This window comes from Microplitis mediator, chromosome 8, assembly GCF_029852145.1.
Source record: "Microplitis mediator isolate UGA2020A chromosome 8, iyMicMedi2.1, whole genome shotgun sequence".
In the NCBI taxonomy this organism is placed as follows: domain Eukaryota; kingdom Metazoa; phylum Arthropoda; class Insecta; order Hymenoptera; family Braconidae; genus Microplitis; species Microplitis mediator.
The window spans coordinates 7,311,879-7,339,559 of record NC_079976.1 but is presented as its reverse complement, the minus strand read 5'-3'; the positions used below and the strand labels follow the sequence as shown (position 1 = coordinate 7,339,559).

General features: G+C 28.5%; 1 protein-coding gene across 4 annotated transcripts in view; it reads right to left on the bottom strand.

Annotated features, from left to right (window-relative positions):
• The window catches only part of LOC130673153 (uncharacterized), a 127,502-nt gene that overhangs the window by 97,026 nt on the left and 2,795 nt on the right, over positions 1-27,681 (bottom strand). For 3 of the 4 annotated variants that reach the window (XM_057478085.1, XM_057478087.1, XM_057478088.1), the window contains exons 1-2: positions 15,539-15,635; positions 4,890-5,379 (exon numbers count right to left, since the gene is read on the bottom strand). The gene's annotated coding sequence lies outside the window, so the exon portion shown is untranslated. Of the gene's footprint in view, positions 1-4,889; positions 5,380-15,538; positions 15,636-27,681 lie in introns of those variants that run through there. The other variant, XM_057478086.1, reaches the window with a different exon arrangement.

The window sequence follows — 27,681 nt, the reverse complement described above, 5'->3', positions numbered from 1 at the left end:
CGAGGGTAGTCCATAACTATGTTTTTTTAGGAATAAGTGACAACAATATGAACATTCATTGTTTTCTATGACGCATTCTCACGGAAAAAAACTCAAAAAATATTTTCTCGAGGTCCGTATCTCGGAGATACGGACCGTTTCGGACCATAGACAGCATGCGACTGTTGTCATCGAGGGTAGCCCATAACTATGTTTTTTTTTAGGAATGTCAACAATATGAACTTTCATTGTTTTTATGACGCGTTCTCGCAGAAAAAACTCAAAAAAAAGTAGAAAAAAAAGTTTACATACACACACACATTTACACACATGAACATTCTCTCAGGAAATAGTCAGAATAGCTTCCTAGGACCTCAAAACGTCGACATCGGATGAAAACTCGAATTTTGAAAATCGGATCGAAATCGATAACTTCCCTTTTTTTAAAAATTTTCAATTTTCGTATCGGAAATTAAAAAAAATACCAATGCAAAAAAATAGTAATTCGTTAATTCAATATTAATTTAATTTAATTATAATTTTAAAAAATACAATCAACTAATTATAATATGGCTACGCCGCGAAATAAAACTACCACACGGGTGTGAGTCTATTTAAGCCTCGCATCAATATTAAACGAGTTCATTTTAACGCCGTTCTTTTACGGTATGCTTGATAAATTTTCATTTAATCAATAATAAATAATAATTAATATAATATAACTAACTAGAAAATCCACGGTATATATTATTTAACGATCGTTTATAATTTTTATTATCATCAATATTTTAAAACTCGTATAATGCAAAAGCCTTAAATCCACTATCACAATGAGCTCTAGTAATCAAGTAACCTTTTGCTCAACGTATTATAATGTCATGGTTGCGAGATGAAAATTTATGAGAAAATGCCTCTCTAGAGTAGAAATTTTCCAAGGTACTACGACGCACAACTAAGTGGTTACCCTTTCTAAGTTTAGTTGAACATGTTCGATATTACTTGACTGAAAGGGTAGCAATAAATGATTTTTAATTCAATTTATCTCACTAATATATAAGCTTACAAATCCTTTTGAGCAATTCGTTAAAGTGCAATAAAAAATAAAACATTTCATTTTTTCCAAAATTGTGATTTGTCTTTGAAAAATTTCTTTTAAATTCCCGTTTATTTCAAGTATATTACTGGGTATACAAACATAACAAGATAAGAAAAAATAGTTACTAATTAATGTTCCGGTATAGTCTTTTTTTTTATTTGAATATTTATATGCCCCGAGAATATACGGACTATAGTCTTTTTCAGTTTTTGTTCAGATAGGAATCAGCTGAGATCTGAGATCTGAAACTGACGGAAAATTTTGGTATTTAAATAGTATCTAATAGACATGATTAAACTATATTTGCCGGAGGCTGACTCATCATGCTGATCACCCTATGATCTTTTAGAATTTATAAAATGTTTCTGATCTAAAGCAATAGCTCTCTGTTTCTTTGTATACATAACTTTGAAATTGATTGTATCATCTAAAGGTATTATTTTTAGATACAACATTATACAAATGTATTTTTAATGTTTACTAAAATCAATATTTTCTTCAGCGTGGACTTTCTAAAAGTAAATTAATTAAATTTAATCGATTTAATTAGTAATTTCAATTAGCACCAATTAAACAGTATTTCATAATAAAAAGTCAATAAAAATTCACTATTTTGTCAGTGGCTCAATTTCTCACTGGCAAATTAATATTTTCAACAATCAATCAGTAAAAATTTCACTGATTTACTACGTAACGTAATTTTGCACTACTGAATCAGTAAAAATGATTATAATTTTTATCTCAATAAAAATGAACTAACGGTGCGCTCTCACAGAATCTGTTATCAAACACCTGCACCATTTTCAATCGATTTATTAACTATTTTTAATTTATAATTAAAATATATATTAATAATTAATCATACACTAAAATATTTTGTAATTAATTTGTCTTTTTAAATAATTTTAAGATATTAGAATTTATTATAATAGTTAGTTTATCAATTGAATGATAATTCAGTGGCAAAAATAATTATAACTCTCATATGTAACTAAATTGCGTGCCCTCGTCTTTATAGTTCAACAGCACAGTGGATAGAACGGTTGCCTAGCGACCTTAAGGTTCCGTCTTCGAGACCCACCGAAACGTAAAACAAAAAATAGCCATCTTATTTCATTAACATTAACAGCGGATTCTTCGTTAGACTTTCCAGTGAATTTCACTGGTTCGGTCAGCAATTTTGTTTCACTAAAGCAAGCAATGCATTTCACTGGTTACTTAGCTACCATCCCCCGGAAACAAACAGTGATTTTTACTGATTCAACTAGTAATAGAATTTCACTAATTCAACTAGTGATGAAAATTTAACTAATTCGATTAGTCAGTATTCACTGATTCCTATTGGTATACTTATAGCTGGTAACAATAGTAAACATGCACTGCGATTCTGTGGTAATATACTATTTCATTTTTAGTTCTTTTCTAGTACGAGTTGATTTTACTCTCTATTAAAAAACATGATAGTAACTTTTTCCACACTTTAAAGTGTGCTAATGTTACATAAACTTTTATGGAAGAATTAACACACTTTAAAGTGTGTAATAAGCAACTACACTACTTTTAAATGGGAAATAACACATTTATACCAACTCACGACTTACAGTACTATACATTGAAAAACACCAATTAGTGACACAAAAGCGTTTCAATTGCCGATAGTGTCCAATTATAGCTTATGAGGAAACTTTGTTTCTTTTTTATTTTAACCCTTAACATTATTGTTAACAAAGTTTCTTTTTCAGTGTAATAAAAAAAAATTTTTTCTCCGAGTAAATCATTTTCATGATCACAAACAAAAGGTCAAGCTTATTATGATCAATACGAAAATTATTATATTGTATTTTATTTTATTACGGAAAAAAGTAAACAAAAATTACTATGCGAAAAGTAACGGCTGTCCAATTTCAAAGCACAGTAACTGCCAAAATTATAATTTTTGAACCATATATTAAATCATGTCTACAAGACTCCACTGGAACTCAAAATACTAGAAAATCAATTTTGAAAAATTTATCCTTTGCTATGTTTTGAAATCGGGCTGTCGGTAATCCGAAACCACTAATGGGATCCGATAGCTTTTACTTTTGACAGAGGTTAAAAATTACTATTCCATAAATAAAATCTGTTATCATAAATTAAAAATTACTAAGCGTTTGTATTTTTGACTTATAGAATAGTACGCGCAGAGAATTTTTGAGTAAAAATTACCCATAGAGTTTAGTACTGTGAGGATATCTACCCAGTACACGGAAAGAACAATATAGTAGTGGCAACTCTCTGGGATAGTACTGAGTACTTTCTGTAAAAAAAAAAATTTCAGACAGTACTGTATGCTATCTAGACTGTATCCACTACTATCTAGACTACATCCACGACTGTCCGGGATAGTACTCGGTACTATCCAGAGAGTAGTGGATACAGTCTAGATATCATACAGTACTGTCTGAAATTATTTTTTTTACAGAAAGTACTCAGTACTATCCCAGAGAGTTGCGACTACTGTATTGTGTTTTCCGTGTAACTAAATGTTTACTATGTTGTTAGTAGAAATTGCACTTCATTTACATGTTATCGAGTAGTGTATTTCACAATGTGCATAGGAAAAATTTAGATATTTACTACGTGTCCTCACGGTGTCAAACTTTTTGAGTGATTTTCACTAAAAAATTATCTGCGTGCAGTTTTTCACTTATACCAAAAGTAAAAATTATCGAATCCATTAATAGTTTCGAGTTACTTTCCACATAGTATATAATTATAGCTAAATGTTGTGATCCGTCTTTTTCTGTGATAGTATCAATAAATTAAAAATTATAATCTCTAGACCGGAAACAGTGAAAACCACTGAAAAATAGTGCATATACACTATTTCACGGTACCGTCGCTTATTATCTGAAGACAAAATATCCGCGATAAAATATTCGAATACATTTTATCCGATAGACAAAATATTCCCGACAAAATATCTTATAATATAAATACTTTTCATATAAATAGTACGGTACCCCTTTATCAGAAATATTTAATATATTTGCACATAAAATTTGAGTGTGTGATATTAAAAATAGATCAACACATATACTTGAAATCGTACTGTGCCCTTTTTTCACAGATTTCGGGTAGGTGTTATTTTGGAAATAGGTCAATACATATGCTTGGAATGGTACGGTACCTGATTATCGAAAACCATTAATTATTTTTTCACTTAAAATATATTTTTCTGAATAAGATGTATCAACAGGATATTTTGTCGGGGATATTTTATCCGCGAACTACAAGTCGTGCTACCCTATTTCACAGCTGTGAAACAGTGAATAGTCACTGTTTCAGATTTACAGAGTAAATAACTTTATTATTTTAATAACAAGCATAAATGAGAAGGAAATGAATTAAAATGACCATCTAGAGCATAACTATTAATTTAAAGTTTTTGTCATAAAAGCTATCAAATGATTAAATGATTTAAATTAGCATTCCTATCCATGAAGAACGAAACAGCTCGTAAACAAATTTCCGATGGATTAATTATTCTCAAGTTAGAAAATCTGAGAAATTTTTCGGACTTTTCTCTGAAAAACTCTGAAAAAGTCTTTAGAACTTTGAAAAAATCTTTAGAACTTTAGAACTGAGTATTTCAAAGAAAATTCCGAAAAATTTCCACCAGAGGGGTGATAACTTTTCTTCTTTCTTCTTTGAAAAATTATTGAACAAGTGAAGTTGAAAAAAACAATAACTCGCAGGAAAAAGTTGATAAAATAAAGTATGAAAAGAAAAGTTAATATTTTGTCATTGAAAATAAAAAAAAAAAACTTACGTGACTTTTGTGCTCAGGGGTGGCAGGTGGATTCGGTGTATTTGGCAGAGAACCCCCTTGCGGGGTGCAGTGTCGCAGCCGCGCCAGGGCTGTTCGAAAGCCCTCCGTCACGAGGCTCTTTTATTCACCCTTGACAGTCTTTACGTTCCGGCAACTTTGCTCGGCTACTCCCAAAGCGACAACTGTCAACGTTCAGTATCCTTTTCAACTTGCTCGTTGTATTCCGCATTACTTCTATGTCCATCCGCCTACAGAGTACCATTTCCTGTCGGACTTTGTCGCCAAGTTGGACCACATGGATTTTCACAAACGATTTAGTAACATTCCCTTGAGAGTCTTAGCTCTTTTACTTTTATTTACAAACACTTGATGTCTTGAGTGTACACTACTACTAGTACTCGGTATACTAGTAGTCTTATACTGATACTTATATATCTGATACTTTACGGTATTTATTTTACTCAAAGTGTTACGTATAAAGTTAATCTACCTGTAAATAAAAACAAAAGTTATTAAAAAACATTATATATATATATATATATATATATATATATATATATATATATATATATATATATATATATATATATTTAAATATATATACTAGGGTGTTTGAAAAAGAAAAAAAAAATAGTGTTCTGATCGATTTTAAGATTTTGACATTAAAATGAAAATAACTAGAAAACAATGGGCAATTTTGAAAAACTTTATGGGAGATAATTTGTGAGAAATAAAATTATCTACAAAAAATATCCTATAAAATTTCGTAATAACTCTGATAGTTTCGCTGGAAAAGTAAAAAGATCTCAAAATTTACTATAAATTTCACTTCAAGCTCAAATAACTTTTCAACAGATGGATTTATCAAAAAATGATAAGAGACTTTTTTTGTAGAGCATTCAATTCCCTAGATACTATATCTGCAGATTTTTCCTACGACGTATCGTTAACTAGTTATAAAAATCAGGAGACGCAAAAAAATTTTTTCCGCATTATTCTCGTGGAAAATAGAAAATGTTAATATTAAGAACTCTAATTTTCACTGGCGTATTTTTATATCTAAATGAAACTTTTGAACCTGTTTGCGAGAAAAAAACAATTTTTTTTTTCTTTGAAACACCTATTATATATACAGGACCATTGATCTTGTTTGAAATTTACTAAGTCAATTAGACAATAAAATTAAAAAAAAGAATGAATTGGAAGAAAGATTAAGGATTCTCGAATTTCTTCGACCTTCGGAGCAAAACTGTGTTAAGTGAACTGGCTAATCGATCGGCAGGAGGTCAATGCCCGCCATGAAAAGCAGGACATAAGACTTGAATTTTTAATACTAATATTTGTACTAGTGTTCTATAGTAAAAAAATAGAGAAGACTAATTATATTTGTTTAATTTTTTATTCATCAATTTCTTTTGAATTTGTTTTTTTTTCTTTACATTTTATTCATAATTTTATACAATAAAATTAGAGGTAAATTGAATTTTTTATTCCGTAAATCTTATTAATGTAAGTCATTTTTATTTTATTATATTTTCTCTTTATTTACAATTTTTATAAAATGAAGTTAAAAGGTTTTAAAAAACTTCTTTCAATAGATTTAATTTAGTAATTTCGAGCGACAAGAGAACACAGTCCGAAGGTAGAGAAAAAAATCTCGACAACGTTGGAAAAAATTGAATTTAATTAATTACTGCTGGCTAAATTGCTTTTTCACCTTAAAAACCTTCGGCTTTTTTTTTTAATTTGTTTTTTTTTTCTTTGTCCAGTATTCGATGAACAAGAGCATTAAATAATTCTCCCTTAGATTTAATCATAAAAAAATTTGAAGAATTTTTCATAATAATCGTTAAAATATTTCATTATTATCACATATCCTTTATTATGACATTTTTATACGATTTATTATATAAAAGAGAGCCTAATTTTTTTATGTCAAATGTTGGCAGTGATAAAAGTACTTCCAGTATGACACCGATTGCCTTTTCTAGTATAAATTTACCGCATTTGTACTTGACCATTTCATTTTTCTTTTTATTTTTTTCGAAAATGTAATTGTGGATATTTTCGAGCTCGATAATTTTCTTCTAAACACTCGGATCTTTGAGCTTCTTGAGTTAGAAAAAAGTTATATCTCATGAGGGAATAAAAAAATTTAAATAATCGGAAATAATTAATAAACAAGCAATTCATGAATTTTTATATACAATTATTCCTGACTAAACGATTAATTCGGATAAGAATCAGCGGAGGTGTATTAGATAAAGAGTGAAAGGAATTTTAAATCAGATATGGGCATCAAATTATGTAATATCTAAGAAAAATTTAAAAATGGATAATTTTTTGAATTTTTTATTGACGACATTTTTTAAACTAATGAACTGATTACGAAAAATTATGCGGCGGTCTCAAAAAGTTGCAATGAAAAAAAATCTGGTGGATAGATTTGAATATAATTATTCGATTCGAAATTTGAATTTGCCAAAAATTATGTAAATTAGAACTATTAGTCACTTTTCGAATTATTTAAAAGTTTTCGAATTATTCTCAAATTTACGAATGATTAAAAAAATTTGAATTATTTGATTAGAAGTTCGAATCGAACAGTTTAATTCGATTCGATATGAATTTCAAAGAGTTCGAAAACAACGGCAAGTTTTGGGACGCGCCCGTAGGGTCAACCGTTTTTCAAATGTTTTTTTGAATTTTCAATTTTCTTAGCGAAAAGTTAAAAATTTATTGTGTCATTCACAACTTTTTCTTATTACTTACTCCGAGAAAATTTACTTGTGGATTCAAATAAATCTTCTATACTCTATGAACAATTTATTCAATTTGAAAAAATCTTAATTAAATCAAATGCATATTTATTTAATTGAAGCAAATTTATTTAATCATCAATGAGTATTTACTTGATTCAAAAAAATATGTCATCGCCACTAAGACAATAACATATTTACTTAAATCAAGTGATATTTACTTTCAGCTGCAATTTATTTTTCTCTGTGTAGAAAATTCTCGCTATCATAATATACCGCATCGGTGTTAAAAAAAGTTCAATTTAAGTTCACAAGTAACTGTGATTTATTCAGTCGAAAAAAAATTTATTGAAAATTTTAAGTAAATTAATTTCTTGAATCAACAATGTAGTTTTTTTAGTTTTAATAGATGTAATTTTTTCTCTGAGTACTGTGTCAATATAGAAATATTTTTTATTGACTGAAGACTCGATAAAATTTTCAAAAATCAAATACTTCTGACTAATATACAGATAGAAGATTATAGTACTCTATACAATGTATGTAGAAAGTATAAAAGACTATTCATTCTATATTTATTGAGTCAATATAAATATAGAATTACATACATTCAATATTCAAATATTTATCTCACGATAAAATGTTGTAGAAATTATTAAAAAGTATGCAAGTAATTGCTATAGATCATACACAGTAAAAAATATTGTGTAATTGTGTCGAAAACGGTTTGTGTTAAAAATTGTAGTGTGTTAAACTAACACAAAGTTTGTGTCACTTCATTTTGTAACATAAAAAATTTGTTATAAACTCTTTATTAACACATTTTGTGTGTCACTGTGGAATTCTTTGTGCCCTCTTGTGGTGATATTTCAACATAATCTTTGTGTTAAAAAGGGGTTACACAAAGTTTGTGTCGAAATTTCAACACATATTTCGTGTTAACCGTTTTTAACACACGAATTGTACACAATATTTTTTACTGTGTGGGTTTCAGGGCCATGCTGTTTTGCCGTGCCTACTATACAAATGTGTGAGCAATACAATAGCTCCAGTACCATACAGTATACACAGTAAAAAATATTGTGTATTTGTGTCGAAAACGGTTTGTGTTAAAAATTGTAGTGTGTTAAACTAACACAAAGTTTGTGTCACTTTATTTTGTAACATAACAAATGTGTTATACACTCTTTATTAACACATTTTGTGTGTTACTGTGGAATTCTTCGCGCCCTCTTGTGGCGATATTTTAACATAATCTTTGTGTTAACAAGGGGTTACACAAAGTTTGTGTCGAAATTTCGACACAAATTTCGTGTCAACCGTTTTTAACACACAAACTGTGTTGATTTTACACAATATTTTTTACTGTGTATAGAATTAATTTTGTGTGTTAGTAAAATTTAATTAATTAATAAAATATTTATTGTCGTACAAATCCCTCATGAAAATACCATATATGATAAATATATATGGAAAAATATATAATCAATATGGGACCATATAAGTGGCCAAAAACGATATATATTTTCTTATACATATAATATAGTAAGTTTTAATATAATTAATTATATGCGTAAGTTTATAAGTTAATACATGTATTATATATATTTATAATCATATATGTAAACTTATAAGTTAGCACATATATGTATTACATATATTGATAATTATATATGTAAATTTGTAAGTTAGCACACATATATATATGTATATGTATATTCTGAATACAATGTTTGAATCTTATAACAGAGAGAGGAAGACAGAAAAGAATAGATTTTATTCATTCTTACATATATGGGGAGACTTATATGGTTCGATATATCGAAAAGTATACAAAAATTTATAAAGTTAAATACATTGTACATATATCGTGCCATATAATGATGAATAATATATGTATTCTTATTTGTTTCCATATATAAATAACATTTATTTTTGAATATATTAAAATTATACGGAATTAAGTTATACGGAAATATATGAAATCAAATAAGAGAAAACATATATAGAAATATAATAAAATCGGCCAAAATCTATTTATAGTTCTATATAAGATTTCATGTATTGTCACGTATATATTCATCTCTGTAACATATATTTTTTAATATATGTTTACCATATATGATATTTTCATGCGAGAACAATTTGGATTTCAAAAAACAAAAATTCTGTGGTGAATAAGACGAAACACCTCAAAATTTTATCGATTTATTTTAAAAACAGACTATTAAACTTTACTACACTGCAATAAAAAGGATGTTAAAAGAAGCACAGGTTTAACACTGCTATAGTAATAAATTAAATCCAGTTTAGATATCGGCTGTTAGCAGTGGGTGTATTTTTGCTTCATTCAGATCTTATTGATGACACTTTACAGTGGCATTAAATTAATTAAAATAATTTAAAATTCATGAAATATCATTACTAATGAAGACAGTATAATTGAAATTGGTTTATCAGTTAAATTCATGTATTACAAATGTCAACATCGACAGCGGACTAGTTTTCATACCGATTAAGCTTACATCTGCATTGCTTTACGATCGACATTCAATCCAAAAATAGGTATTTTTTATCGTTTACTTAATAGCTTTTAAAAATAAAAAAAGCTGGAAAAGCTGTATAAAAATATTTTTCGATTACTGTGAATTTATACAGTCTTAATTTACATTTTTATATCTGATAGTTGAACTAGTTGAAATTTTTTAGCCGATCAAAACTTCTTAATGATAGTCTATTCTTATAAATAATTTTTTTTTAACAAACGTAAATTAATTTGTAATATAATTTTTCCTATTGATTATTTTAATAGTGAAATTTAAATTTAAAATCATAATTTTTACGATGTAGCATCGTAAAATTTCAGATCTCGACGTAATAGAAATTTTAAATAAAAGTATGAAATAATAATTCGCACGGACGGATGTTGGATTCGAACACGGGACCTTGGCGAGTTGAACCGACGCCTGAGATCACTTGCCCACAGAAAGACTCATAAGTATATGGAGCATTAAGATCCATATAAACGATATAAACAAACAGCTATTTTTTTTGTAATACCGCTTAGCACTAAAAAAATCTAACATCGCTACCAGAATTATTTTAACATTCAGGGTTAAATTTAACACCGAGACAGCGTGAACTTACATCAGTTTTTTTACAGTGTAGTTAAAATTCTTATCAAAATATGCCTCTGGGGACAAAATCGGCTTACGTTTATATTACATGTAAACCCTTTTTTTTACGGGGCTCATTTCGCGTAACTTTCCCCTTTATAATTATTTATAATATTGAATTGTTCTACTGTTACATATATTAAATGGTTCTATTAATTTTCACCATAAAATTCTCTATGTGCACGAATTTAATTTTTTTCGTATTTTTGAAAATTTTTATGTCACTCATCTTGCTGCAGTATGTACATTAGTACCAAAAAATAATACCAATCATTACACTAAGAGAAAAAACTGGTTTTCTGTACTATGAAAAACATAGTTCAATGAAGCTTCCACTATTACCCTCAGTTCAGATAACTAATATATAGTTGTAAAATGTACGATGATATCATAGTTGTTTTAACTGTGTTATATTTCAATAAACAATGACAATAGCGAACGTAACTAAGTAAAAAATGGTATTCTTATTACAAAAAAATAATGAAGAAAAATCCTTAATTATATTCGTCGACGACTTAAATGATCCTAAATTAATGAAATTATAATCGTACAATTGCTGGAACATTTGTGATTCTGCTGAAGTATAAGTTCTGAGAAATAATATTATATAGCTACTACACAAAACAAATGCTTAGTTAAAACTACTACTTTCAAATAGTTTCGGGCACTATGATATAGTTCAAGAAACTAGAAATATTAGTTAAGATGACTATTTTTTCATTGCCATCTCTTTCTAGTTACCACAACCATGCACTTTTCTCTCAGTGTAAATACATCGAGATAATTGGTTATAATACAGAATAAAAGTGAAAAAGTTGATTAGTTTCTTCAAAATTGACAAAGGCAACTATAAAGGCGAAACGTAACGTTATAGAGATCACTCAGTAAAATACCGTTGAGCCGTCGAATTTAATTTCTACTTAGACAGATGACCGCTTAATTATAATTTTATAATTTCCTCACACAAAATTAATTAATATGTCAAACATGACTTTACTAAAATATTTAATAATCGACCAGTTTAGAACAGGTTTAATGTATAAAAAAAAAGTCAATTATAAAGAGTAATGGGTGTACTAAAAACGCTGCAGGATATTGAGCACGACTATATTTTGTGTTTACTTATTTATTCGATTATTCTTGAATAATCACAAAGCTTGAAGACTGCTGACTATAGACTATTGATATTTTCAAGCTATTTTATAAACGTCAAACACAAAATTATACTTTCATTAAAAAAAAAAAAGTAGATAAATAAAAACAAAATCAAACAAGAAATCAGGTCTTTAATTTTTTGTTTAATTTTGATTAATAATTAATTCAAATTACTTTTGATAAAACTAGCATCGTTAAATTTAATTGATTATAACTTTGAAAGTTTAATTGTAATGAAAAAATTTCTCCCTTTTCTTTTTAGTTTAATTTAAAATTCACCTGAGTTTCAGTATTTCTTACTTAATAAATATTTCTTTAACATTTTTTTTAATTAAAAAAATATTAGCCCCATGAAAAAAAGAAAAAAGTTAACCATTAAGAGCTTCTTTTACAATAAAGAAAAAACGGCAGCCGAAAGCTAAAATAATAGGATTCTACAGCTAAAAACTCAAAGAAAATATTGTTCTGTACAAAAAAAGCCCGAATTTCATACCAGTATCGAGTTTGCTGAAGGCATTTTTGTTACCCTTATCCAACTATATGTCTTCTACACATGTCATTAATCACATTTAAAAATAAGTAAAAAGTAATATTTATTCTTTTTTTTTTTTTTCTTAATAATATTGCTGTGCATAAACTTTTCAGTGTATGTTCTATCGAGCAATGAATTGTTGCGTGGTTTCGCGGATGTAAGTAGCCTTGCATGGAACACGAAAGGCTCTTATCAATTCGCGGGCAACAAATCCATAATATTTCACTTGAAACCATGTATTTTATTTTTGTTACCACCATAACATGCAACTAGTTAAACGATTAATTAATCTCTGTATTAAAGTATATTAATCTTACAGTGTAATCATAATAATTCTTTTAATAAAATAAGTGTTATTTAAAAATATAAACTTCAACTTTTAACTATTAATTACAAGATCCGTCAAGTCTTTAATTACTTCATTATTATTTATAAGATTTCATTTATTAATAATAACTTTATAAACTGGTTCATGCGAAAACAAATATAGATTCAAAATGTTTTATACGCGGAGAAATTATTCTTGTTTAAAATACTACGGTGTCATAGTAAAGCCGGGCCATGTTGGTCGTCTGGCGGAAATCGAAATAAACACATGGGAAATTACTATGACCATAGTAAAATTATGAGTGTTAATGTAGCAGACATGAGACATTTTATAAATTTTAAATAAACAAATAAATGAATAAAAATAACGAAAATTTAAAAAAATGCGCGTACTGATTTTTTATTTATCTAAGTACGTATTTTTTAATTTTTATTCTACTTACATTTTATTTATTTATTCTAAAATTTAAAAAATTCTCACTTATTAGTTACATTCACACACGGAAAAAAAATATTAGTAAATAATACTCAGATTCTCATCAACAGCGCGCCTAGGCCGAATATTAGTAAATATTATGGAGTAGAACGTAAGAAATTAATAACAGATGCATTTTTTTGACAAGTGTCGTGTAGTTTTTTAAGGTTTAAGTAGTAATTTTGAATAGTGAAGCAGTATATTTCAACGATTAACTGTTAATTATAGCAGTTTAAACATTAATATCATAATTTTGCTGATTGAAACGACATTAGTTATTGAACATAACATAAATAATTAGAAGTTGAACTACAATTATTGTCAATCATTTTTTTCGGGTGTCAATATGGGGAATTTTAACATTCCAAATAATAAATTTTATCATACGTGTCGTCAATTTTCTAAGTATCAGTTACGATTTTTGAAGTACAAAGAGTAATTTTTCTTGCATAGACAATAAATTTTCATACTTATCCTGCAATTATTCACGTTTTTTAATCATTAATTAAAAAATTACTATTTAGAATGATAGTATTTACTGATCACTTTATCATTTTTTTACTTGTCCTTCTTAATTTATATGTTCGTTTTTTTTCCGTGCAGTAATTAGTGATGTAATGATTGAAAATTTTACTATGGCTATAGTAATATTTGCAATATTTTTTTTTCGATTTCGGCAGAAGGTTACACCGTCAGAAATTTTGAGTCCGCGTCGGGGTGTGAATGATTTGGTGTTAAAATTTTCAACACTGACGATGTGAAAGTTACGCGACGAATGGTGTTAATTTTTAGACCGTGTGAATTAAGACGTTTACACCATCAATGGTGTAAATGTATAAGTTCTTTATTAAAAACTCTCGATTACTTCGACACTAGATATTTATTTTTAAAAAATCTACACCAATAATAATAATAATGATATACTAGTACTGCAACCTGTATATTATTTCATAATTTTTACAGATTATTTATTATTAGACAATATTTGAGGTAATAACACCAAAAGGTGTGAAAGAAAAGACTCATACCGTGTTAAAAGTACACCGCTTAATATTTTACACCTAGCAGACCGTGTAAAGTCTTCGGGGACCATTTTCACACCAAAAATTTTTTACAGTGTAACCGGCTTTACTATGACACCATAGCATTTCAAACGAGAATAATTTCCCGCGTATATTTCAAAAAATAAAATTTTTTTTTATTAAAAACGAGTTATCATAATAATCGATTTGCGTGGAAATTTAGCCGAATCACGTTTTGGAAACGATCTCAGACGCACGACAGCTTGTTATCTATCGTGGATATATCAAGTAAATTTACGAGGCGCGAAACCCATCCCCTATATATACAATGATGAATCTACAGATACTATACGTAAGCATTTGGTAAGCATGCGATGATCCAGCTTGCGTGCAAGCTCAATCATCTCTCTATACTTTAGAAACATGCGGTCCGAATGGAATAGCTTTCGTGAATTATTACTTACAATCGTAAAGAGGCGGTAGTAGTAATCGTAGTAGTAGTAGTAGTAGTAAAAGTAGTAGTGTGTAATAACTTTATATAGTAGATAGTTATTGTGGTATTGTTGTAGATATATCATAATAATAATAATATATGAATCAAATTTAAAATGATTGCTTACGGGCATTGTAACAAGGGTTTAAATTTCAAGTTTTTATATCGTCTTCATTGGTAAATTTCTTTATCTCACATTTCCTATCACATATACTATAAATTTCATCCCTTCAGATATTCCCTTTGAAATCAGTATGAAAATCCGTTTAGTAATACTAGATTATCCAGGAAAAAAAAGGCATAGAATAAATGAATATAAACAAATGCGTTATTTTTATATTTATTTATTTATTTTTTCATATATTAAATTATTATGAATTATTTTGAATGTAATAAATAAATTTTATTTATTACAATAAAATATTTAAAATTTCAATGAATATGATATTTAGTATTATAAATTAATGTATCGATATGACGAAAATACTTATACATAGTCAATAATTTTGCCCTCTTTCTTACTCTCTATCTCTTTTTTTTTATCACGACCTATTTTAATTGAAAGCCTCTAAACTCGCGATTCAAAAAAAAATACTTTATAGTAACGATAAAATTTAAAAATGAATTTTTGTTTACGTAATCAAGAAAAATTAATGAAAAAAAATATTTATTATAGAGTGATATTAATAGTATATAATGAGTAAAAATACCTTTGTGAGAATGAGTAAGAGATCGTTGTAAACAAGATCGAATTGATAGAATAAACAACGTAAATATAATCGCGTTGCGGAAAACTTACTGCGCTACTCCGCATCCCACGAATAACTGTTTAGGAACGTGAATACGATGATTGTGCGCACCCTAGCGGTGGCTCGATGCAATTTTAAGTTTGAGTGGGAGAGAAAAGTGGAAAACCGTCAAGTAACGTATATGAATATATATACCAGTAACATATCAACGGACATAAGGGGAAATAAAAAAAGACTGCCCGTCTTTTCTCTTGAGAGCATCTCTTTTGCTTTGGCTTTAGGTCGTAAAATTCTTTTTTCGTTTTTCATCCCTCCTTCACTATATAATGGCACACTACATTCGATTGACAAACGAAGGAAAAGTTTTGATAGGACATTCGAGTAAGCAATGATGCCAATACAATTTTTTTGTTACTATTTTATTTTTAGATTAATAGATTTATTGTAGTGAACTCGAGTATCACTAGTGTCGTGAATAATTTTGTCAATCAATATGAGGAAAGTAGGGTAAAAAAGTTCAACCGGAAGTAGATATTATATTGGGGTAAAGTGAGATATCAGTGTCGGGATAGTAAAAACTGTTTTTTATTTTTTAGATGATTTTTTTATTTACTGTGCATTGAACTGTTTAATCATCTCTCTAAGATGTACTTATTAGTTTTTTGAAAGATTCTACACAGAAAAGAAGAATTTTCTGGCGCAAGAAATATTTTAGCGCCCCAAGAAAATTTTTGTTTTCAATTGACAGCAAAAAATTTATCAGAGCAATTAAAAATTTTTCCGTTAAAAAATCCTTTTTTTTTTATATACCGATAGCTAATCGAAATGTACGGGAAAATATGACTTTTTTTTAGGTTAATCCGACCTACTACATATTAATTACGTGCACTTTGATTATCAATATTTCGCTTTACAATCGGTCAAAAATTTCAATTTTTCAAAATTACTTTCAGGACATCTATCTTAATGTCATACTTCAATATCATGAAATTCTACCAATAAGATTAATAACAAGACAACTACCTAAAATGCGTACAAGATCGGAACGTTTTTTTGCAAAACGAAAATAAAAAATCGGTCTATCGGTTGACCTTACGTGCCAACCCTAAAACTTCCCACTGTTTTCGAGGGATTTTGTTTCAAACCGATTTTGATGGTTAAGGTGGCATTCGACGCGTCTCATAAAGTTTTAGAGCTGATTAGATTTGGAATCGATCCATCAAGCACATCACAAGTTATCAAAAAAAAACATTGACAAGCCGCACCGAATGCCACCTTGACGATCAAAATCGGCTTATCCGTTCAAAAGTTGCAGATATTTATATATCGTACGTACGTACACTCGGACATCATCTTGAAATTAGTCAGAATAGCTTCCTAGAACCTCAAAACGTTAAGATCTCTCAGAAATTCGACTTTCGAAAATCGGACCGAAACCAATAACTTCCCGAATTTTTGAAAATTTCCAATTTTCTTAGCGGGAAGTTAAAAAACGTAATGAAAAATAAAAAACCTACTGGATCTAGATTTCTGAAATATTTCTCATGAGCGCTAATATGTCAGCCGAAATTTTCAGGCCACCCCTAACTACCCCTCGTCACCCTTAAGCTGTCAAATTACATTAATTTTTTTAATTTTGGTTGCACGACAAACTTCCGATCTTCAGGTACATCTTAAAATTACAGAAAAATTGAATTTTTATTAATTAATAAACTTTTTTAACTTGTAATGAAATAGAGTCATCATATTAAACAATAAAATAAAAAATTTCTCTGCTTAAAAGATAGGAGATTATTTAAAATGACATAGATTAGAAAATCCCTGCCTATTTTGCGCGCATTAGAGGCACGCAAAAAAAGCTTAAAAGCGATAGTTCTTTTATCTACATAAAGTTTGAGGTCAACGTACTCAATTTAACCTAATTTGCAGAAAGTAAATGAACGATTGAATGTTTGTTTCCAGAAGTTAATTGAAAAAAGATAAAATTATGCGGGATTAAATCTTTAAAACTTTGCTGAGGGACTTTTGAAGAATACGATGGAAATTAATACCGCCGCGGTATAATAAATATTTTCAGCCAAGATTCTGATTATTGCTATTCATTACGTGAATAATTACTTTTAATAATTATTATAATGCGATTATTTTCAATAGAATTATGGTAATAAATTTCTGTACTGTATATTTAACGATTTAATTTCCCCGATGGCAATTATTGCCATGAATTTCCGAACGTCTATAAAATAGTACATTGTGTGGAAGGGGATGAAACAAGACGATTTCAGATGAGAGTGAAGTTGACTACCTGGGCCGAAGGCGAACGCTGCCATTACATGAAGTTTGAAGTTTTGTTGTTTTATCCCGTGCTGCAGACTATACCTGCATAGAAACTTGCGATGCCTGTAACCTGTCGAAACAAGACAATTTAAGACCGATAGTGGATGTAAAAATCCAACTGTCAGCTTATAGTTGGTTAGAATGACATATGATCGTTCTAAAGTCTAAACTAAGTAAATGCAATTCTGATGGCGGAAATTGAGTCAAAAACTAATGCACTCGGCAGAAGCGAGGCAGTTTCATAGCTCGATAAATTTTAGTGCAGATGATATGAAAAATATATTCAGTTACTTTACTTCAGTAGAAAAACTCTGATAATTTATTTACATCGGAGTTTTTATAAACTTAATCGATTGCCGCAAATACTATCAATTCAATCAACTCATCCAAACAACACTTCAATTGCCAGAAGAACTTTTGCTTACACATTGACTTTGACTTTCTTCGAAAAACAACTATTAATTAGAATTTAAGGCATCTAACCCCATGAAAAAAATTTATAAAAAAAATATATGTTAAAATATAAAAAAAATATATTTTAAATAGCTAACTTTTGGTCAATTTTCGTATATATTTTAAATATATTAAAAATATATCTTAGAGTACGTAAAAAATATATAATTATAGAAATATAAAAAACATATATAAAAAATATATTTTTTCTATGTTTTTATACATGTATTTTTGATTTGGTCAAAGATATATTTTTAATATATTTAAAATACATTTAAAACATATAAAATATATACGAAAATCGGCCAAAAGTTAGCTATTTAAAATATATTTTTTATACATATTTGATATATATTTATATATTTATTATGTATTTTTTCTGTATGAAAAATGTATTTTTTTTATATTTTTTTTATAATTTTTTTTCATGGGGGTATCCGGAAAAAATGAGGCTAAAAAATTAATAATAATCATACTATAGTATACATCTTTCAATTGTATTTAATTTTCGGAAGAGATTAGGGTCATTTTAGTAACAACTTGAAAAGATTCACACTCATTATTAATGCAAATGAATTTATTATAAAATTTGTACAATTTATAAAAAAAAAAACGATAGGAAAGCGAAATAAATTCAAAATATCTTTTGTTATAAGCTGATGCTGGTATCTAGTATTTGTAAAAAACTAAAATAAAAATAAATAAATAGATCGAACGAAGAAATGAAAATTAATAAGAATTGAAAGATATGATTAATTACGAAAAAAAAATTTGAAATACATATTGAATAGTAAACCATAACTTCTCGTACAACACATAAATTTTCAGCATTATTAGTTATGATACAGTTCATGCATAATAATTGACTTGTATATTTTACTGCAATGTTTGCTAAATCCCTCAAAACGTGACTGGTTACGTTTAATTGTACTTTCTTATAAACCAGAATTTTTTTTTCTTGTTCTATATGGGATCGCGGGTAAATTAAGCAACTGGGGCAAAATGAGATACTATTTATAAAACAAATAATAATGTTTTTTTTTTCATTTAAAAATGCTTTGTTACGGTGTGTAGAGAAGGATGAGATAAATTGATCAGCCCGGACAGTGTAATGAATTTGAAATTTTTCAAGTATCTGTGATCTGAATTATTTAATTGAGAGCCGTAAAAAGCTGAGTCTGGGGTAAAAAGGCTCACTATTTCAAAAATTGGACCAAATTTGAAATTAGTTAACCCTGCGGGCCAGTCCCAAAACTTCCCCCTGTTTTTCCTTCATTTTCTTCTCCAACGAATCGACCATTTACGATCGTGCTTGCGGAAATCGCGCGTTTTATTAAATTCTACAGCTGATTAGATTTTGAAATCGGTTAATGAAGTCGTTTTCGAGAAGTTTAAAAAAAATTTGAATATTCACTTCAACATAGCCTTCATTACACGATAGCCGCCTGTTATAAACAACCAGAGAAGGGAGAAGTAAACTTAATCACACAACAATATATATACAAACAGACAAAGTTGTAACGAAGAAATGACATTAGTAAGACAGCTAAAAATATTGTTATCTTTCTAAACCTTATCTGCTTAAAAAACTTTCCTCACTTTTTATTCTTATTATTAATCCTGTCACAGAACTGCTGTGAATGGTTTCATCATTCATGCCCTGGTACTCATGACAATTACTATCATCACATACAGAACTATTGTGAAAATTAATGTTTCTTGTAATTTTTTACGTGCGATAATGATCGCAATTGAACAAAAAATACTTGACAAATTTCCAGATGAGTACCTTCTTTTATCTAGCTCTCTAGTATACATACACATATTGTCGATATTTATATAGTTTGTTTCATAACAATAAACTCAATTCGACTCAATAATCACGATGTCTACAATTGAGTTTATATCCGAATTAGCTACTATAGAATATTGTCCACAACTCTGTTGACAAGACGCAATGTGGAAATCAATTCATCACTTGTTAACGAAGCAAACGGACTAACTCAAGGAAACTGTATTTGTCTTCTGTTGAATTGTAAAACAGTATTATCAAGTTTTAATTTTTACATTATTGAATACAAACGTCAATTAATAAGATTTGTGTGCATGACATTTACAGTACAATACGTTAATTAATTGATTGTGAAATTATTGCCAATAAAAGCGGGATTCAATTCATCTAATCGAACAATGTACTTAAATATCTGTTGTCTATTCAACAATGAGCGGTATCACATAAATTTTTATTTGCAAGTTTTTTTTATTTGTCATTATCAATCATTTCCAATAGAGTCACTGTCGTTGTCTATTAAAAATTTCCATCGATTAGGCAAATAGTGGTGTCATCATCGAAATTTTTTTCAGGTAAACGATTACTAACGACCTAAATAGACACTAATCCATTGGAATCGAGTCCGGCAAATACGGGGGTCGTAGTATTTCTTAGCCGAGCAAGGACAGCTTTAATCGTGTACTCTTGGCAATGTGCGACCGGACATTGTTATGAAGGAAAAATACTCTATCATATTATGAACGTTTACTCTGGAGTTCAAGCCTTAGATTTACAATTTGACACCAGTACATTGTCGCGGTGATCGTTATATTAGTAAGAAGAATTTCCTATTAAATTACACGTGTATATTCCAGTAGACCGAGAGAATCAGTTTGTAAGGATGACGATCTTTTTTCAATGTGATTCGCCCGGTTCATTAAGACCCAGCCACTAGCGCTTGCGTGTGTAATTAACATAGACACTCCACCTTTAATCTCCAGTGACAAAATGGTCTACTCCCTAAAAACGAATGAGTGAAAATCACTATTTGACAGTAAATAGTCACATTCCCAATGAAAAGTATACTACTATTTGAATTAGTGATATACTTTTTACTAGTAAACAGAGAATAGTCACTATTTTCACTATTTCAAATTTAAAAGAAGTCAGTTAAATGTGCCACAAAAAAATAAAAGTTGTAAACAGGCTTCTGCACGGTAGTTCAGTTAGTTTGTGCTTAAATGGCGGGATATCCAAAAACCGAATTAGTAACGATAATTGTTTCCTATTTCATGTAAACAGTTTTCTACCGTACTATTGAGAGCATCCGTGTTGATCAGCCAAATCTCAAGATCTTCTTCCATTAATGCTTTCAATTTGTTAATATTTATTTCGACCGGATGCCCGGACTTTGGATGATCACTCAAAGAATAGTCACTACTACGGAATCAGAACTACCACTTTGATGTAGCTTCTGAACCGCATTATGAGCTTCCCTCTCATATATATTACGTGCAGCTTCAGCAGTAGTTTGACCAGATTTACGCGCGTACAGTAAACAATGACGAACATGGGTTTTAACATCATCCATTTTTTAAAATCTGTTTTTAATGGGTGTCCACGTCGAGAAATAAATATTTGTGCCACATTTCCAATCGGTAGGCTTTGTAGTTTTGGAGATCTTGTGATGAATGGTAGATCTCTTTTCTATATTTATTATTTATATATAGATAATAAAAGTGATGCATTTATTGATTGGCATTAGTATCTTATTCTGACAATATATTAAATATTAATATACCTTCAGGATTCGTTTTCCCCGTGTAGAATTTTTTTTAGTTGAGAGGTAATTTTTATATTCCAAACAGAAATAATAAATAATGGAGTGCAGTATGGATATTGGTCGTAAAAGAAGGGGAACTTTGTTGAGCTATACGACAGTCATTCTCATGCCGAACAATATTTGTTCCATAAATTATAATAGTTACAATCTCATGATGAGGGCTTCCATTATAAATATATTGTAAGCCATCTCTTCATATCTTAATAATATTTATAATATTACATAATAACAGTTATCTTTTTTGGTATGAGTTAAGAAAGGGGGAGGGTAAGATGGTCCCGTATTTCCGTGAAGGCTTTCCTCGAAAAAATTAAAAACACTTTTTTGGTTATTTTCATTTTTATTAGGGTCTAAGTAGTTTACCAGGTGCCAATTAATGGACCGGGGCATGTTGGACCCGCAATAATTTTTAAAATTTAGCTTCTGAGTATTGTTTTATTTGTTAAAAGCAGAATAATTATTTGACGTCTTATAAATATAATAATTGGGGTTCTTATGGATTGTATCTGCCCCCAATCGTATTTATTGCCCGGGTCGAAAAATTTGATCTGATTTTAGTCTAATTGGGCTATTTGATCTGTTTTTGATCTTTTATAAAAATTTTAATCTGTTTTTGATCTGTTGTTTCAAAAAACAAGTGCGTTACGGGCAGACAAAACTAGATTAATTCTTGAACTTTAAAAAATTTTATTTCTGAGAATTTGCAAGGACTAAACTAGATTAAATCATGGACTTGTAATATTTTTATTTATGGGAAATATTTATAAAAAATATATTAAATTACAGAATAATTATTAATACCTCATATTTTAAATCATGAAAATTACATAATTACGATACTAGCTTGTAAAAATATTAAAAATTTTATCCCAATCTGATAATAAATAGTACAAAATTTTCAATGTTTCCTAAAAAGAAAATATTGTTTAAAAAATGATTGTTATTTGGCTGTTTTTCTAAATCAATTTGTCAATCTGACAGTTTTATCAAGTTTTAGGCTCGACAATCCCTTCGATTGTCACACAAACCATTCAAATCACTCGTGTCAAAATAAAAATAAAAGTTCAAAAAAACCATTTCTCAGCCCAAAGAATTTACAATCATATTTTCATCACATCACTAAGTTTTTAAAAATTTATCAAAACTTTCTTTGTTATTTATTTTAAAATGTGCGATAATTAAAAATTCAAATCACGTTAAGTATTGAATTCATTATTTAGTATTCATATATTTATAAGACTCAGGAAAAACTTTCTGGTATTGTTTCCGTAAGTAAAGTTATTAAATAGTAAGAGGAAGTGAAGCATGTAAACGTAATGTATTCCGAAAGATAGAGGAATGTGGAATCTATATTAAACAGATATTACGTAACAGATATATTTTCCGCTTCTGGTTTTCGTTATCACTATATTACTATAAGCCTTGTAAGCGTACACGCAGTGCACGTGAACAAGGTAGGTCTTGTATTTCCCGGTAAGTACGCATTGAGTATGCAAATGTGATATATTATAGATGCTGAAAGTGAATCAAACCACACTATAGTCAGACATGCAACCTGCTATATCACGTTCTCCGACCAAAGAAAGTCCCCCGAGAAAAAGTAGTTATATTTTTTGTTACAATTATATTTAAAAAAAAAAAAAAAACATAACAAGCTTTATAATATAAAATATTCTGAAGTAAAAAAAAAAATTTTCACTACTTTCCCGGGTCAAAAAATTAGATCCGTTTTAAAATAAATCGTTAATCCTAATATTTTTTCTTGAATTTAAGTTTATAAATCGTATTCATTTTATATAAGAATTTAATCTTTTTTTTTCCGTAATATTCCTTATCCAGGCCAACATCAGACTTGTTTTCGTATGATATTTAGTCTGTGTTTAATCGCTTTTAAATCAAAAACAGGACTTTTTACAAATATAAATAATAATAATACACTGTAAAAAATCACCGGGGTAAGTCCAAGCGGTGTAGGTGTTAAAATTATCGGTGTTGAATTTACCCCCGAAAGCGGTGTAACTATTCTAGACCGGTGTTAAAATAACGCCACCGCCGGTGTAGATATTCTTTACCGGTGTTAAAATATTTTACTTTGTGAATATTTTTACTTACTCGATCACCATACTTGTTAATAGATGATATTTTTTATTAATTTTCATAAAGAACTGACATTTTTTGTGTTTTATAATCTTTAAAGTTAATACTCCAAGCGGACGCAGTTTACCCTGCTTTTACACCGGAATTACTCCGCTTTTACACCGGTTACCACGCTTTTACACCGATTTTACTCCGCTTTTACACCGGCTACCCCGAATTAACACCGGTATTTTTAACACCGGTGAATTACTCCTCCTACACCGGTGTAATTTTATTTTAACACCGGGCGGAGTTAAAATGAGTCCATTTTTAACACCGCTTTTTTTACAGTGTAATAATAATAATAATACTATAGATTCATAAATTTATATTAATTTTGTTAATATTTGAAACATGCTAAAGCGCTTCCGTAATAAGATGTCACGAGAATTTTGATGGTTTTAATGCCAAAATATTTTCGATTTTATCCAGTAAATAAGGAAAATTCCTTGACATTTTAAGAGTTATTTTATTACTTTTATTCAATACTATAAATATTCAGTCAAGATAATTAAAACATAAAGCTGTCAAGCTTTCATTAACTGTCGACATTTTTAAACAAAAGACACTAAATAAATAGTAAACAAAATATAATCAAATCTGTAACTTAATATATTTTTGATAAATATTGCCCATAAATAAAAATATTACAAGTCCATGATTAATCTAGTTTTGTCCTTGCAAATTTTTAGAACTAAAATTTTTTAAAGTTCAAGAATTAATTTAGTTCTGTCTGCCCGTAACGGAAGTGTTTTTTAAAACAACAGATCAAAAACAGCTTAAAATTTTTATAAAAGATCAAAAACAGATCAAATAGTCCAATTAGACTAAAATCAGATCAAATTTTTCGACCCGAGTTGAATTCGAAAAAAAACTCTATTATAAAATAAAACTTTGAAGTACTTTTTCTATACAAAATTTAATTTAGAAATATTTACATTTAATAATATTGAATATAATTTACTTAAATAATAAAATACACCTGACGCTTCGCGATTCAAGCGTACAATTAATAAATAATTATTATTGACATTAAGATAATTGTAATTATTGTAATGGAAAATAATTATCTGTTGCAATAATACATAATTAATGTATACTAGCTTTAATTTTAGATTAAATATTTTTAATATACTTTGAATTATTACATCTAATCGATTTTCTGTTGTCGCCTGTCTACTTTAATTGAAAAATAATTATTAAGTATTGGAAAAGTAATACTGTATCGTATAATTATTAAGTAATTAAAAACAAATTATTAGAAAAAAAGTTAATAATATAAAAAAAAAAAGGTACACGGAGAGAAAATTATACCCATAACGTTATGGTAATAATTGCTTGGAATTATGGAATATAAGCCCGTTATGAGAAAAGCTTCCTTACAGGAACAATTCCTATGATTATGGTAACAGTTCTTATATCGGATGGCAATTTAATGATAGTAATGATTACCATACTAATGGGAATAGTTCCCATAGTCACGTAGTAATAAATCCTATATCCACATTGTAACGGTTTCTACGTTTGTATGAGAATAACTCCTATACATCACGGTAACCGATACCGTGATGTATGTGAAATATTTCCATAATATTATGGTAATCCTTCCCATACTACTATGGTAAACGTTACCATATATCATGATAATGTTTTCCATAATGTGTGGAAATCATTACCATGATATTATGGTACTCATTATCAGGATATCATGGTTCATTACGTTGACATTATGGTAATCATTACCATGGTATTATGGTAATGATTACTACAGTAGTATGGTAACGATTACTATGATAACATGGTAACCATTACCATAGTGTATAGTAATGGTTACACGGAAAGAAAATTATGGGAACTTTTTCTATGCATTGTGAGAATAGTTCCCATAATGGTATAGAAATTGTACCCACACTATTATAGGGATGGTTCCCATTATATATGGGAACCATTCCCATTATATATGGGAACCATTCCCATAATGGTATGGGAGTAGGTCCCATAATATTATGGGAACTATTCCCATAATGGAATGGAAACTATTTCTAAAATGTTATGGGATCTATTCCCATAATATCATAAAATATTTTTTTTGCAAAATAGTGTAGAAATTTTCCTCATGATATGGAGAGATTCAAATGAAGCATCTTCGACGGTAAATTTGTTGAAAAAAAAAATTTTTTAAAAAATTGAAATGTTTTTGCCAAATACGAATTTTTTTTCAATGCTTGAATTTTTGTTTTTATATTTAATAATATTTCTCTGTATTGTAGAAGTGATTATCACACTTTTCTTTAAATTAATTTTCTCATGATAGTATGGGAACTATTCTTAAATATTATGGGAATGATTCTCATAATGGTATAGAAACTACTCCATATAGCCTTATGGGAACCATTTCTATAATATTATGTGAAAAGTTCCCATACTATTATAGGAACCATTCCTATAATGTTATGGGAATGATTCCTACAAAATATAGCGTTCATTCCTATATATTATGGGAATTATTTCCATAATATTATAGGAACTGTTCCTATAATTATGGGAAGATTCCTATGATTATAAGAACTGCTCCCATAATTTATGGCCATAATTCTTATGTTGGTATCAGAAAAATTTTTATAAAATTATGGGAACCGTTTCCATACTTTTCTTTCCGTGTACCATATACTATATGGGAAAGATTACCATAATGGCATACTAATTATTACCATAATCTTATAAGAACTATTCCGATATCGGATAAGAATGAAACCCATATAGATAGGAATGGTTACCATAACTTGTATAGGTGCCATTCCTGTAATCGATATTTAAAAAAAACCTGTTACCATACCATATAGAAACCGTTCCCACCACATATTGTAACTGTTACTGTTAATAATATCAATTAGAATGAAAAATCTAATTTGTATTAATGAATTTAAATTAAAGTGACTTAAATAGGTTCAAATGAAGTTGGACATATGCACCATTTATTAAATAACAATGTTGCACATAAATTCCAGGTTAACAAAGCATTTCATTACTTTATGCAAAATTTGATTTAATCTGTATAAGAAAGAGTGTATTCATACTTAATGAAAGATCAAAGAGAGATATTAAATTTTGAATAATATAAAGTAAATTAAATAATAAATTAGCTTATGTTAAAGAAAATAATATATAAGATTAATTATTCAAAAAATTTTTCTATTTAAAACGCTCATTGGATTAATATTAAATTCACAAAGCAAGGATTTCTGATTATATTAGTGATTTAATTATTCAAAATATAAATGTTTTACTCAAACAGTAATTATATAATGGTTTTCCTCATTTCGTTGACGATTATATTGTGCGGACGTGATGTAGCCTCGATACGAGAGAAATTTAATTCAATTCATCGGTAAAATAAATAAATATTACAAGAAAGAAAAAGTAACGCGGGAAAGTAATAATTTAAAATTTGATATTAAAAAATTTGTTTTTTATTGTTATTATTGCTATTTTTATTGTATTTTCAATACGCAAAAATAAGAATAGACAATGAATCAACGAGAGGTAAAGCCTAAAATGTATCCA